Source organism: Coregonus lavaretus, assembly GCF_964263955.1.
Source record: "Coregonus lavaretus genome assembly, chromosome: 5".
Lineage (NCBI taxonomy): Eukaryota > Metazoa > Chordata > Actinopteri > Salmoniformes > Salmonidae > Coregonus > Coregonus lavaretus.
In genome coordinates this window covers 28438292-28447465 of record NC_139992.1, presented here as the reverse complement: position 1 = coordinate 28447465, position 9174 = coordinate 28438292, and positions in this window count along the sequence as shown.

The window sequence follows — 9174 nt, the reverse complement described above, 5'->3', positions numbered from 1 at the left end:
AGAAGGATGAGTACAACCCCAAGAACACCATCCCAACTGTGAAGCATGGAGGTGGAAACATCATTCTTTGGGGATGCTTTTCTGCAAAGGGGACAGGACGACTGCACCGTATTGAGGGGAGGATGGATGGGGCCATGTATCGCGAGATCTTGGCCAACAACCTCCTTCCCTCAGTAAGAGCATTGAAGATGGGTCGTGGCTGGGTCTTCCAGCATGACAACGACCTGAAACACACAGCCAGGGCAACTAAGGAGTGGCTCCGTAAGAAGCATCTCAAGGTCCTGGAGTGGCCTAGCCAGTCTCCAGACCTGAACCCAATAGAAAATCTTTGGAGGGAGCTGAAAGTCCGTATTGCCCAGCGACAGCCCCAAAACCTGAAGGATCTGGAGAAGGTCTGTATGGAGGAGTGGGCCAAAATCCCTGCTGCAGTGTGTGCAAACCTGGTCAAGACCTACAGGAAACGTATGATCTCTGTAATTGCAAACAAAGGTTTCTGTACCAAATATTAAGTTCTGCTTTTCTGATGTATCAAATACTTATGTCATGCAATAAAATGCAAATGAATTACTTAAAAATCATACAATGTGATTTTCTGGATTTTTGTTTTAGATTCCGTCTCTCACAGTTGAAGTGTACCTATGATAAAAATTACAGACCTCTACATGCTTTGTAAGTAGGAAAACCTGCAAAATCGGCAGTGTATTAAATACTTGTTCTCCCCACTGTATATATATATACACATACATACATATCCTTTAAAAATATATGTATTTCCCTTTATTACTTTCCAACCCCACCATCCCCTCCCTAATTGGAGTAAACTAGTGAACAACAATGCTTAGGCCTCTACTTCTTGCTTATACATACTATATACATTTTATGGACACAGTCACTTATTATATTTTGTTTGTTTTTACTCCTGAACTTCCTCCAATCATTTTCATGATGTCCATCTGGTATGCTTCTATATGCCATATCTTTCTAACTGTGCTCTTTCACAAAAGCTCACAATATATAACCTATATACCTATTATGGACACAGCATGTCTTACACTAGTTATCTTGTTGTTATTAGTTGTTGTTATTAGTCCCATCCTTCAGCTCCATTCAACACCTCCCATCTATCTCTTAACACCATCCATATTGGATTTCTATTTGCCATATATTTTTCAACTGTACTGTGATGTTTTACAAAAGTTCTGAACCTTTCTATTCTCATTGTTTCTACAGTTTGTGAATTGAAAATAAACATATTTGCTAAAAGTATTATTATTGATCGATTGACTATGACTTTTCAGATCACCCAGTAGTGCTATCTGCAGGGTCAGCTCCATGCAAATATTGCAATCCTTCAGCCATTCCTGGACCTGTGTCCAGAAACAAGCTACAAATGGACAGTACCAAAACAAATGATCTAATGATTCTGTCTCTTCACAGCCAAATCTGCAGAGCTGGGAAGATTGTTACCCCATACAAATAACATTCTATTGGTAGCAAAAATTGTATATAATAATTTAAATTGAAAAATTATAAGTTTTGAATCCGGCGTTGTTTTGCGTATCAGTTCATAAACACTATGCCATGGAATCGGTACATCAAAAATCTCTTCCCAACTATTTTGCAATCTATATGGGACGGCTGTCAATCTTTTGGTCCTTAAATTAAACTGGTAAACTTTTTTATTTATCACAATTTTCCTTTACCAATTATGTTCTTTATTGCAAGGCCGACAGACAAGTTCCTTACTTTTTCCTCCTTCCACTTTCCTCTTCCGTTTTCGCGGTAATGCTGCTATTATTTGGTTGTAATTTTGGGTAGAGCAGACATTTCCATATGTTTTTGTTAGTTGCATGTGCGACATAACTCCACCATTCCTACCGATAATATCATTTACGAAGAGTATACCTTTTTTTTTTTTTTCTCAAAAAAGAAACTTTTTTTTAATCAAATAGTATATTTGAGTTTAACCACAATATTTGTTGCAATATTTGTTCTGTCATTTCCGGAGGATTAAATTGAAATTGCAACCAACTTTCTATGGCTTGTTTTAGAAATAGTGATATTTGGGGGATTATTTCCTTTTCAAATACCTGAAAGTGAGGGATTGTAATCTGAATAAAAGGAAAAAGTCCCTTCTTGAACATTGGGTGAGACAATCTTACTAGTTTGCTAGAGAACCAGTTCGGATTTAAGTATAATTTTTGTATGACTGAAGCTTTTAGTGATAGGTCTAATGCTTTAATATTTAATAATTTCTGTCCTAATTCATATTCATTATATAAATAGGCCCGTTTAATTTTGTCTGGCTTGCCGTTCCAAATAAAATGGAATATTTCTTTCTCATATAATTTAAAAAACTGTTCGCTAGGCGTAGGCAAGACCATAAGCAAATAGGTAAACTGGGATAATACTAAAGAGTTAATCAGGATGATTTTTCCACAAATTGACAGGTATTTACCTTTCCATGGTAGCAAGATCTTATCTATTTTTGCTAACTTTCTATTTTTTTTTTTTGGAGTGAGATCATTTATTTCATTTGGGATATGTATTCCGAGTATATCCACATCACCATCAGACCATGTTATTGGTAAACTACATGGTAATGTAAAAATAATACGTAATATAGGACATTTATCATAATTTGGTTGTAATCCAGAGAGGTTATAACATTTATCTATATCCTCTATGAGGCTGTGGAGGGATTCAAGTTGTGGATTTAAAAGAAAACATGAATCATCAGTGTACAATGACACCTTTGTTTTTAAGCCCTGGATTTCTAATCCCTTGATATTATTGCTAACATCTCGATGGCAATAATAAATAGATATGCCGATAGTGGACAACCTTGTTTCACTCCTCTTGACAGTTTAAAACTTTCTGAGAAATAGATGTTATTTACTATTTTACACCTAGGGTTACTATACATGAGATTGTCCAAAATTGAAATGCTCCAGGCATTTATATATAAACCCCAGTCGTACTTTATCAAATGCCTTTTCGAAGTCTGCTATGAATATTAGGCTTGGCTTCCCAGATATTTCCTAGTGTTCTATTGTTTCCAGTACTTGCTTTATATTATCTCCAATGTATCGCCCATGTAAAAAACCTGTCTGATTAGAATGAATAATGTCCGACAATACCTTTTTAATTCTATGCGCTATACATTTTGCTAGAATTTTTGCATCACAACACTGAAGTCTAAGGGGCCGCCAATTTTTTTAATGGACTGGATCTGTCACGCCCTGGTTCTGGGGACTATTAAATGTTGAGCCAGGGTGTGGATTTTCTATTGTTTAGTTTTCTAGGTTTGTGTTCTAGTTCATGTTTATCTATGTTGGCCAGGGTGGTTCCCAATCAGAAGCAGCTGTAGCTTGTTGTCTCTGATTGGGGAGCATACTTAAGGCAGCCTGTTTGGCACGGTTATTTTGTGGGATCTTGTTCCGGAAGGTTTGTGTTCAACCCAGGACTTCACGTATCGTTTGTTTTGTTGTTTTGGTTCGTGTTGTGTACTGCAATAAAAGAATGTACGCATATTACGCTGCGCCTTGCTCCGCTTCATCTAACGACGATCGTGACTGAAGATCCCACCTCGACTGGATCAAGCAGTGTGACGAGGAGAGAAGATGGACCTGGGAGGAGATGAGTGAGAGTCTGGCAAGAGGGATGGAGGGCATGAGCACGGGGGAGAGACAAGCCCAAACATTTTTTAGGGGGGGGCTCACGCCGTGGACGACGAGGCAGCGGAAGGCCGCGATAGAGCGGTTCAGCAGGTTGGCAGAGGAGGCCGCCAGGTTACGGGGGCCACTGGTCACGAGGGAGAAGGATAGTGTGGAGGCACGGCGAGAGGAACTGAGTAGGCAGCAGAGGGAGCGGAGGTTTATGAGGAAACCCAGTCCCGCTCCTCGCACCAAGCAAGTGGTGTGTGTCACCAGTCCGGTCCGGCCCGTTCCTGATTCCCGCACAAGGCCAGTGGTGTGTGTTCCCAGTACGGTCAGGCCCGTTCCTGCTCCCCGCACTAAGCCTGTGGTGCGCGTCGCCAGCCCGGTCCGGCCTGTTCCTGCTCCCCGCACCAAGCCAGTGGTGCGCGTCGTCAGCCCGGTCCGGCCTGTTCCTGCTCGCCGCACCAAGCCAATGGTGCGCGTCATCAGTCCGGTCCGGCCCGTTACTGCTCCCCGCACCAAGCCAATGGTGCGCGTCGTCAGCCCGGTCCGTTCCTGCTCCCCGCACCAAGCCAGTGGTGCGCGTCGTCAGTCCGGCACGGTCCGTGCCTGTTCCACCGGTGCCTGGTCCGGCATCGGTCAGCTGCTCCACGCCGGAGCCAGAGCAATCCGCTCCACCGGTGTTCAGTCCAGCTCCGGCCAGCGGGGCCGGTCCAGACCAGGGGCGCTACGGGGGGGTAGAGATAGAGGGGTGGTCACGCCCAGAGCCGGATCCGCCGCCGAGGCGGAATGCCCACCCGGCCCCTACCCTCTTGTGTTTGGTTGGCGCGGTCGCAGTCCGTGCCTTTGGTGGGGGGGGGGGGGGGTACTGTCACGCCCTGGCTCTGGGGACTATTAAATGTTGAGCCAGGGTGTGGATTTTCTATTGTTTAGTTTTCTAGGTTTGTGTTCTAGTTCATGTATATCTATGTTGGCCAGGGTGGTTCCCAATCAGAGGCAGCTGTAGCTTGTTGTCTCTGATTGGGGACCATACTTAGGCAGCCTGTTTTGCACGGTTATTTTGTGGGATCTTGTTCCGGAAGGTTTGTGTTCAACCCAGGACTTCACGTATCGTTTGTTTTGTTGTTTTGGTTCGTGTTGTGTACTGCAATAAAAGAATGTACGCATATCACGCTGCGCCTTGGTCCGCTTCATCTAACAACGATCGTGACAGGATCTTTATATTTTCCACTTGTATCCTGTTTCAGTAATAATGAAATCAGGCCTTCTTCTTGGGTGTCTGATAATCTACCATTTACATAGGAGTGGTTAAAACATGCTAATAACGGTCCTCTGAGTATATCAAAAAAGGTTTGGTATACCTCGACTGGTATGCCATCAAACCCTGGAGTTTACCCGAACTTAAAGTCTTTAATTGCATCCAGAAGTTCCTCCTCTCCTCTTTCACCTTCACATGAGTCTTTCTGTATGGTTGTTAATTTTACATTATCAATAGAAAAAAATCTCTACAATTTGCTTCAGTTAGAGGAGATGGAGGCAACTGAAACGAAAACATACAGTGAGGGAAAAAAGTATTTGATCCCCTGCTGATTTTGTACGTTTGCCCACTGACAAAGAAATGATCAGTCTATAATTTTAATGGTAGGTTTATCATCCAATAGGCTTTGATTAAATTTCCAATATCCTCGCCCACGTGGAAATTCAGTAAGAGTAATGTATTAATTATATAATGGTCCGACCGCATTCTGTCCCCTATCCTATCAACACTTTTTAAACTTTTGGTGCCAATGAGAATGACATAAGAAAGAAGTCAAGACCACTAGCTTGATTGAGTCTCCACCATGTATATCTCACTAGATCAGGATATTTAAGCCTCCATATATCTACTAGTTCTAATGTATCCATGACATTCACGATTTCCTTAAGAGCATGAGGGTGATTGTTTGTAGTGTGATTTCCTTTACGGTCCATTGAGCTATTTAAAACGGTATTATAATCTCCCACTATAATAATAGAGTCTTGAATTGCTTGCAAGGTCGATAATGTATTATATATATTTTCAAAGAAGTGTGGATCATCATTATTTGGTCCGTAAAGGTTAATGAGACATATTTGTTTATGGTCAAATAACATATTTAAAATAATCCATCTACCTTGCGTATCTGTTTGGACAATTTGCACATTCGGATCGAAATTACTTTTAATTAATATCATCACCCCTTTTGAGTTTCTTAGCCCATGGGAGAAGTATATTTGCTCATTCCTTTTTCCAAGCAACTTCATCTAGAATTGTTGAATGGGTTTCCTGTAAACAATAGATATTATATTCCTTCTCTTTGAGCCATATAAATATTGTTCTTCTTTTGTTATTATCTGCTAAGCCATTACAATTATAACTGGCTATACTTATTTCACCACATACCATAATGAGATACAAGTTTCAAATCTATTTGTCATTATATATGTTTGTAAATTTACCAATAAAAAATGCCATAGTGATTGAGTGTCCATATAGCTATACCATGATATTTGCAATATTACTAAATAACCCTCCAATTGTTCTCAACTAATTCCCCCGCTAAAACCCCTCCCCATCCCAAGATGGGCCGTCATCCCAGTGATCAGCATACCATCTCTGGGTGGATTTAATGGTGCTCTGTGGGATGTTCAAAGTTTCGGTTATGTTTTTATAACCCAACCCTGATCTGTACTTCTCCACAACTTTGTCCCTGACCTGTTTGGCGAACTCCTTGGTCTTCATTGTGCCTTGCTTGGTGGTGCCCCTTAGTGGTGTTGCGGACTCTGGGGCCTTTCAGAACAGGTGTATATGTACTGAGATCATGTGACAGAGCATGTGACACTTAGATTGCACACAGGTGGACTTTATTTAACTAATTATGTGACTTCTGAAGGTAATTGGTTGCACCAGATCTTATTTAGGGGCTTCATAGCAAAGGGATACATATGCACGCACCACTTTTCCGTTATTTATTGTATCCGATTTTGGACTATTTTGTGTATGTCCATTACATGAAATGTAAAAAAAACATTCATTTAAATTACAGGTTGTAATGCAACAAAATAGGAAAAATGCCAAGGGGGATGAATACTTTTGCAAGGCACTGTATGTATGTTTTGCTGTTGCTAGGTGGAGATATGGTCTCATTGTGCCTACCTATACTTTTATTCCTGTAACTGCAAGAAAATAAATGTATATCAAACCATGTAGAAATGTTGACCCGGATGTCACACATTGGCCCCTTTATTTATAGAAAGACCCGTATACACCTCTTTTACGGGTGCTTAGGTTGATTTATATTGTATTAGGGGTAGGGATGGGCACAGTTATTCATTTGTCTAAAATGTAATTAAATTATCTGTGACATTGCTACATACAAGGATAGACCATAACATTATACATTTTAATAAAACAGCATTTTTATGAGTTTTATGAGTGTGCCGCATATAAAAGACATCCCGGTTCTAATCAATGCAAAATTGAATTATAATTACGGAATTAAGTTGGCTAAATGAGAAGGAGTAGGCTACAAGGATCAACCAACAGGTAGGCTGTTGTTTATTATGAACCAGAGTTGTTGTAGACAAGGATGCGGGAGCACAGCAAAATAGCCTCAATTAGCCATGCTAGCTAGCTAACTTAGCTGGCTAGTGTAGCTAACTAGCTTCTTTATATCGATTTGATGCAGTTAAGACACTACCAGACAAGATGGTAGATAACATATTGCAGTAACAAGTTTGTCTTGCAAATTGGACGCTATTTACATAAATTGAAAGTAAATGAATGTGGGAAGAAAAATGATGCTCTTTACTACCCACTGCCTAGCTAGCTGATTGTTTAGCTGAAGTTGTCCTATAACACTGCGCCAAGTGACAATTTTCTCTGTTGTGGTACTTTCTTGCTGTATTAACATATTTGACGCATGGTCGACTGCTGGACACAAACACAAATTGTTATCTAACTTCGGACGCTTATTCTGATTGCAGCGGTCTCTAGTTTTCTGTTTTATTAATGAAAAATGTTCCTGGTTACAATGGCGAATTGCACTGACCTGCTGAGGGTGTCAGATTCTCATATCAGGTTAATATTGCCATCTACTGGTCATTTTTAAAGGTAAAATGTGTCTACTGCACCATGACTGGCATTTAAAGAAGAGGGAATCAATCAAATAAAATGGAAATAATTTGTAATGCATCAATCAAGTAATGCATTTAATTTGTATTGGTTTAATGTGTCAACAACATTTATTGATTTTGAATCCATTTATTGATCTTGAATTGCATTGCAATGTCTGCATATGATTCCAAATCCGCCAGCTGAGAAACCCATCTCCTCATTCCGCTAAGGATCTCCGTCTACCAACAGGAAAAAATAATCTCTACAAATTTGTTGGCTTTTGTAGGTATTGGTGTCATGGCAACTAACTCAACAAATGCTAGCCTCCATGACCTAAATGGAGAGAGATTTTCGAGATGACAAGTGAGGAGCTGGCAGAAGCCAGTCATCGCAAGTTAATAATTTAAGAGCTTAAACTGTACATTATGTCACATGTAGAGTTGAGGCTGTCTTTATATCACTAAATATGCGCGTAGAGTCGTGAAATTTTGTATTTGTAATCTTGAATATTTTAAAATGTATGAGACCTACTTTTTTTGCCAGGGAGGTTTAAATCGTCGCGAGTCTACTCTCTCCGTATCAGACACACCGGTCCCTGCTCCTCTTGTGTCCCTCCTCTACCTGTCTGTGCTGAAACAACAAGCAGAGCGTCTCTCCTGAGTCACACGAGCAAGTCCCCATTGAAGTAAAATAAATTATATAAAGTGTATTTAGACTATCCGCATATCCCCAGTAATTAATGATATTATTTGAATAGTGAAATCATTTCAAATGCCCATCCCTAATTAGGGGGTAACTCATCTCATCCACTACCAATGGATGTTGAAGTTATGCATACACTATATATCTCAAGTAAGGAATCAGTAAGTAAGTATACGGCCTTGAGTGATTAAAAGTGAGATTAATCGTGTTGAAGCAGCACACAAGCACAAACAAACAAACACACACATGGGTTGATGCTATCCTGCAGGGCTGAGTGGTATCTTTAATCAGACTAATAGAGTTCGCCCTGTTAGTGATAAAGAGCTTTACTCAGGGAACTTAGGCCTATCTGCCCCGCAGGGATAATCACCATGTATTTTGAAAAGAGTCCACCTGGTTTTTATACAGTACTCAAAACCATTCCATAATTTTATCATACATTTACAACAGCAACAGGGTATGTTGTACTACAGAGACAATTTCGGTGGGTGTGTGTCAGTGAAAGCATGGTGCCTGTCTGAGACAGAATCAGCTCTATCCTGAAACCAGTCTATTGATCTCCAAAACCAATCACCTCTTGATTCCCATTAAAACCAGTCGTCTTCATTGATCTCAATTAAAACCAGTCAATCACCTCAATTTATTTTAGTATTGGCCCACTCTAAGGCCATTCACTTC